At 39.3% G+C, this 6,672-nt stretch overlaps 1 long non-coding RNA gene across 1 annotated transcript in view; it reads right to left on the minus strand.

Moving 5' to 3' along the window:
- The window catches only part of LOC123597986, a 68,997-nt gene extending 64,564 nt beyond the window's left edge, over positions 1-4,433 (minus strand). Inside the window, exon 1 of the long non-coding RNA XR_006712344.1 lies at positions 3,364-4,433. This is a non-coding gene — a long non-coding RNA (uncharacterized LOC123597986). The remainder of the gene's footprint in view (positions 1-3,363) is intronic.
- Positions 4,434-6,672: the final 2,239 nt, after the last annotated feature.

Here is a 6,672-nt window from a genome sequence, read left to right on the forward strand (position 1 = left end):
TCTCCTTGGAAAACCTGTTCAGCTGTTCCCAGATCTAGTTTTAGACTTTTCGCTTTGCTTCCAATGAGATGTGTAAGACAGGAAAACTGAACTAAACATTTTTTTTTAAATGCACAGCTCACGTTCTCGAGAAAAGTGGCTGTGAAAAACAGATACTGAATCAGACTTAAAGTCGAAGAGGGGGGGGCAGTAAAAAAAAAAAAAAAAAGCCCAAAACATCGCATGATAGTCTCTAAGCAGTTCCATCTGTCAAGCAGAAATTTTAGGCTAATAGCCTGTGGCGATCTCCCTCCGCAGTCCACTACCTGCCTTTGTCCTATTAAATCTCTTTATTCTCCTTAAAAAAAAAAAAAAAAGAAAGAAAGAAAGAAAAAAAGAAAAAAAAAGAGGGGGGATTGGTTGTTGGAAGGAAAGGAAAAACCTTGCAGACCAAAATCATCTGAGTGATGAAGCCCTAATTTTAACCGCCTCTCTTTGATGTGTAGCCGTGGGTCCTTGTTTTAAAAAAAGGAGAGAGAAGACAGTGCTAGGAGCAGAAGACTTTTCGTCTCCACTTCACCTTGCCACTGGGTCTGTGAGAGATTGGTTCATTGTCAAGGAGATTTTTTTTTTTACCCATGATTCCATATGGTATGGACCGGACTACATGTTGCCCCACATGCCACTGCAAATGTTTTCTCAATTAGGTGTCTTATCTCCCGTGAGTTAGCATCAGATGAAGCTTGCTGACAGCGTAATGGCAGGGAAAGCTTCCGACGGCTCCATCAAATGGCAACTCTGCTACGACATCTCGGCCAGAACTTGGTGGATGGTGAGTTGGCAGCCGGGCTGCTTTTTTTTTTTTTTTTTTTTTTTTTCCCTTTTCTACTTTCCCTCCCTCTTTGACAAAATGTCCCAGACCTCACATTCATCAAATTCACATTTGATTTTTTTCACACTCTTCAGTGAGGCAGCCTCACACTGCTTCCTCTTGCCATCCTCTCCCTGCCACTCTGCGACTCGAGTTCCCAGCCCTGGTTTGCCATGGGACAGTGTTGGAGAGTTGGTGGGGCTTTTTTTCTTTTCTTTTCTTTTTTTTATTTTTAAAGTAGCAGGAGCTTTAAGGTGGAGGTGGGTATTTTAGCCAAGTCGATCTTGGGGTAAAAAAAAAAACAACAGAAAAACAAAAAAAATGAAACGCTTGTCCTGGCCCTCAGGTTTTGCTCCCTCTCTCTAGCTTCACATCCCCTTTACTTTTGTTTTCAGGGGATATGGGGTGCTTGGTTTTTCCTCGGCTGTGGTATTTTCTGAGGACGTGTGTTTGGACACTGGGGAGAAGCAAGCCCTGGGCGAATTCCTGTCCTGCCCCATTAACTGGATCCCCTGGAGTCACCTGTGAGAGAACTCTGGGTCCCCACTGCCTGTTTTCCATCTGGGGACCTATAGCTCTCATCTAACTTTTCCCCATTTGTTTATCTCAGAGCAGGTCTTAAGTCTCTTAGGATTCTAGCTCTGAGTGGGAAAGACCCCCACACGCTATCTTTTGGTGATTCTGGGTGCAAATAAAGTTTTAATAAAGTTCTACCCTGCGCCGCAGAATGAGTTAACTCACATGTCATGGTCAACCAGGCCAGACAACCTTTGACATCTCGGATCTATAAGAGGTAGAGTGAGTTGGGAGGGTGCACAATAGCTTATTGTCACGGGAGATGCGAGTCCTGTGAGGAAGACAGTCCTCAAATCATCACTGCCCTCGTTAGGGTGGTGTCCGTTAAGGATTACTTCGTTAGCAGAGCATTTTTAGTTTTCCGTAATTATTATTCTTGCGGCAAGCGTGAATTCTTCCAGGGAGTGAAAAAAAAGTTTGCTGCCAGGACAATGAATGTATTATCCGTTCCTAACTGGACCGTGAACTTCAGCTCATTTCACATAGATATCAGTTTAAGAAAAAAAAAAAAAGAGAGAGAGAGAGAGAGAGAAAGAGAGAGAGAGAGAGAGAGAGGGAGAGTGGTGTTGGAGGGGGAGACTGGCGAATGGAATTACAAGACAGGACATGGTCGGTTTCATTGCATGATCTGCGGAAAGAGTTCTCCTCTCCCCTTCCTGGACCAATGGTAGTATCATTTGGGCAAGTTTTAGGAATTCCGAGGACTGAGAGACTATTAAAAGTGAGCTACCACAGGACTCTGTTCGGCTGCTCATGGGGTGCAGTGTGTCCATCCTAAGGACCCTTGAGTAAAGGTGGTTGTGGGTATGTGTGTACATGTGTATTTTAACTTGTGATTTCTTAACTAGACAATAGAAACTTTACCAGTGATTTCAGGACAATGTAACTTGCACTTTTTGCTTAATTAGACTAACAGTCGATCTATCCACTTAGATGCTGAACTATTCAGGGCACTTATTTTCCCTTTAGTGTTTCTGCCACCAAGAACAAGGTTTACTTGTATGTCATGATGTTGCCTATTGCTTCGCCTTGTGCAGCTTGTTAAACATCAGAAATGAATATACTGATTGGTTTAGCTATTATTTTCTACGCTAAGTTGTAAGCCTTAAAAAAAAAAAAAAAAAAAAAACCTGCGCGCTGATGTCATATTCTGGGTGACATTCTACTTCCTTGTATTTCAAGAGCTCATAGATTTTATAGACTGTTACTTTTTATGGCAAATTGTGTTATCTTTTTTTCTTTCTTGCAAAGATCACCAAATGCTCCTCTTTTTTTTTTTTTAACTTGGAAAACTGTCATTTATTTTTTGCAAAGTTTACTTGGAAGTTGCTTTTCATTTAAAATTGTTTTACAGATGTTTTACCGCCGGGAATATAAAATATAAAAGTGATGGAAACATTTAGCAATGCAGTTGACTAAAAATAAACAATGCTGTAAGCTCCATGCTGCTGTTTAGGCTGCATACTACAGGAAGTTTCTCTCAACTTCAATGCTTCTAGATCTTTGCTTTGAAAAGGGGTGAGAAATCAGAGTGTAGAAGTTGTAGAAGTTACCATAGAGAATAAATCGATTTTTCATTTCCCTCAAAGGTAAGCGCATACCACAGCATTTTAAATCTGCCAGTTACAAATAATTCTAATGTAAATTCCCCACTATTGATGGGAAATTGAGGACTTTGATGAAGGGGAGGTGGAGGGAAGGATTAATTAAAATAAGACAAATTTCGCATTTTTTCTTAGCTCTTCTCTTCCCTTGAATAGAATTCACTCCCTCTCCCTCCACACCCTCACCTCACTACCCCAAACAATTTTCCCCAACTAAAAAAAAAAAAAAAAAAAAAGAAATTTAGAATTGCCCCTGGCTGATATGGCTCTTTAACCAAAGGATAGTACAAGATCCGAGTTTCACACTAAAGGCAAATAAAGCTTTAAAATTACCTCATGCGTCATCTGGCTGCACAGACTCCGGGCTGCATAGTGGGAACCTCGGCTTGGTCCTCCCAGCATACAAAGGCAACTCAGTGAATGCCCCCTCCGCCCGTGGAGGCTCGGCCTCAGCTGCCAGCACCGGGATATGCAATTTTGCTTTTTAATGAATCGTAAACAATTTGTATGGCAAATGAGTTTGTTTGTTTTAGTTTTGGGGCATATGTTGGACCCGTTGTAGGCAGCCGTTACCTACTCCAAAATTGTAGGTGAGAATGGATAGAGCCCCAGATCATTTTTATTTTTCTAAATAATAAAGACCCACTAGAATGAAAGAAACTGGTTAATAAAAGGCTGAGAATAACAACCCCTCTCCTCTTTCCCTCTCTGTCCCCACCCCCTATCATAATGCACCCAGCTTACAGTAGGGTTTTAACAGCATTTTTTGATAAGGAACTGGAGGTTGGTTGACTAAATTAATCAGTTCGTTGTTTTTTTTTTTTTAAGTATACATTTTAGCTTTGTCTTCAAAAGGTTACATTTGCTTAAGAAACAATTAAAGTATGAAATAGTAAGAAGGGCCTTCTTTACCTTTTATTGCTTTTTTGAGTTGAAGCTAATTGTCATCGTGATAGACATAGGATATAAGAAATGCTCAATATACTGTTGATATCAAAATGGAGTGAGAAAGGGGTCTTGGCATCCAAAAATCACATGAAAACTTTTACTCCCACCCAAAGAGTTGTAAACACAACTTAGAAGTTAACGAGCGACCAGGGTTCGAGCGTGTACATTTTAACAGTAATTACCTTTGGCGCCACTGCTTATGAGAAATCTTTTGATACCTGAGCTACTTCTCTAATGCTTTAATCATGCAAATCAAGAAATAGATATTGCATATCACCTTAATCTAGCTACGCTGTGACATCTCTATTTGAAACCTTCCACAGACAACTAGAGAAAACCCTCGTGAAGTTTTTCTCCACTCCAAATGAAATGGAAGCGCCCCGGAATCATATATATGCTTCAAAATATCATTCTGTCCAAGGGAATCGCCTCCATTCTACCCACATGGCATTAAAATGAAGGCAGAATAAATAGTGTCCTCTTCCTCGCGATTTGCCAATAAGGTATTAGGGGACGATTTTTATGTGAATTACAAAATACACTTGTCTTGCTTCTTCAACCCAATGTAAAAGCTCGTAGTGACTATGAAACGGAGGCTATTAGATCATCCTGCCACCCCCCTCACCACCTGCAAGGTTCCCAAGCACCTATTTCGGAAACATTCTTTTTAGAAATTGCCATACAATTTTTCAGTCAAGAATTATCCATCACTTAATTCAAATGTGTACAACTCAGACTTTGTATACCAGGAAAATACATGAGTAGAAAGGATATGCTAGGCCTTATAATGTAAATGGCATTTTTTAAGTAAATATATGTATAATATATATATATATATATTATATATATATTTACCAGACAAGGTACATTTGTGAAATACTCTTACTGTGTTCAACAATTCAAAAAACTCTTAACTCCAGCCTACTCCTCGAACACCTGACAGTCCTAAGTGCTGCAGACACAAAACTAAGAACTCATATTTCGTGCAACCTTTTGCTGTTGTTGTTTGCTTTGAATCACAACTTAGGTTGTGTTTACTCTTTCAATTTTTAAAATGCTAATTCTCCACTGAGCCACTTATGTTAATATTTGTCTTCCATATTCCTTTGAAGAAATGGCTTTAACGGAGATTTCTCTCTGCTTTTGCCCTAGCTCTTTCGTGATGATAATTAAAATAACTGGGAAATCGCTCCAATGGCTATAAATGAAAAGAATCAAAATGAGGGGATTCAGTAAATAATAAACCATATCGTATTCTCGGTACTCAGTATACGTTCAAAAGGAAGTGTCCATGATAAACATAATTATATACATTCTATTTCAAGCATTTGCACACGCTGCCTGTGCTTATTTTTAAATGCACACTTGTCTTATTTTTATCTCCCATTGCAAATATGTGTGACTGTATTAATTTCCAAGAATATGCACTCACTTCAAAGATTTCCATGCACTATTATTGTCTCACAGTATGAGCGATGATCGATTGCAAGCAAAATCTGAATAAGGTAGTGTTTCCTTTTTTTTCTCTCACAAATATTAAGAAACTGCCCTTCCCACTGTCTTTAGGTTAGCCTTATACAACGTCTTTTAAACTACCATTTACCATGCTTAGGGAGAAGCAAATACACTAAACTATGCTCCTATTTTTTTTTCTCTAAATCAAATTATGATCCAAATGTACTTCATTCAGAAATGTGATTGGTTACTTAAGCTAGCCTATGTACTTGCACTATCTTCTTAAAAATCTTGATTTCCTGTTATTACGCTCATATTTCTCCTGTGAACTTTAGACTGTAAAATAAATGCTTTGTCCTTACTTATTTTCTAGCTGATTTTCCTTCACCTGTCCTGAATATTGTCAGGAATGTTTCTAATTTAAAACCAAAAGAATCAGGGGCTGATTAGAAGACAGGAAATTGGAGGATTAAACTGTCTGGTTGAACTTCCTTTACTTATCAGCACTCAGTAACTCACACTGGATTACAAACTCAACAGGACAATTTCTACAATGCATTGTTCCTTCTGGATGTTTACACATATACACTCCATGTGAGGGATCGTGTGCGCGCGTGTGTGTGCGTGCGTGTGTATACATATGCAGACTATATGTGTCTGTGTATGCATGCGTGAGTATGAAGAGAAAAGAACCAGCAGCTGGTAGTTATAAGTAGATGCTTTTAAAGTAGGATCATTTTAAACTAAAGGGGCTTATCCTACGATCATGAAAGTTCATTCCAAGACTATAATCCCAGGATATTCTCAAAACTTTCTTATTAAAACATTTCTGTGAAATCAAGCAAATAAGGAAATACTATAAGGGAGAAAGCAAGATGCACTAGTTTGGAAATACAAAATAGATGGCCGCTGCCCTTACGCCGTCCATCTCTCCTCAGTTCTGCTCGGAATTCCAAACACCCATATTATTGAGGGAGTACAGAAGGTGTCCCATAAGGAGCGAAGGAGTTAACCTAAGAAGCTTCCAAAGCCATGTCGGGCTCTCCTTGGCACCTACGGAGAAAGGAAATCTTGCTTTACTGTGACAACAGGGCTGAGTGTTCCAGGTGAGCCTATATTGTGAAATGGGTGCTTGGCAGGGAATGAAATAACAAATCAGGACACAGGGTAAAGACTCAGCTTAGTCCATTAAGATCATCTAAGATCGAAAAGGAATAATAAAGACAAACCACTGTCCTA

Source organism: Leopardus geoffroyi, chromosome C1, assembly GCF_018350155.1.
Source record: "Leopardus geoffroyi isolate Oge1 chromosome C1, O.geoffroyi_Oge1_pat1.0, whole genome shotgun sequence".
Classification (NCBI taxonomy): Eukaryota; Metazoa; Chordata; class Mammalia; order Carnivora; family Felidae; genus Leopardus; species Leopardus geoffroyi.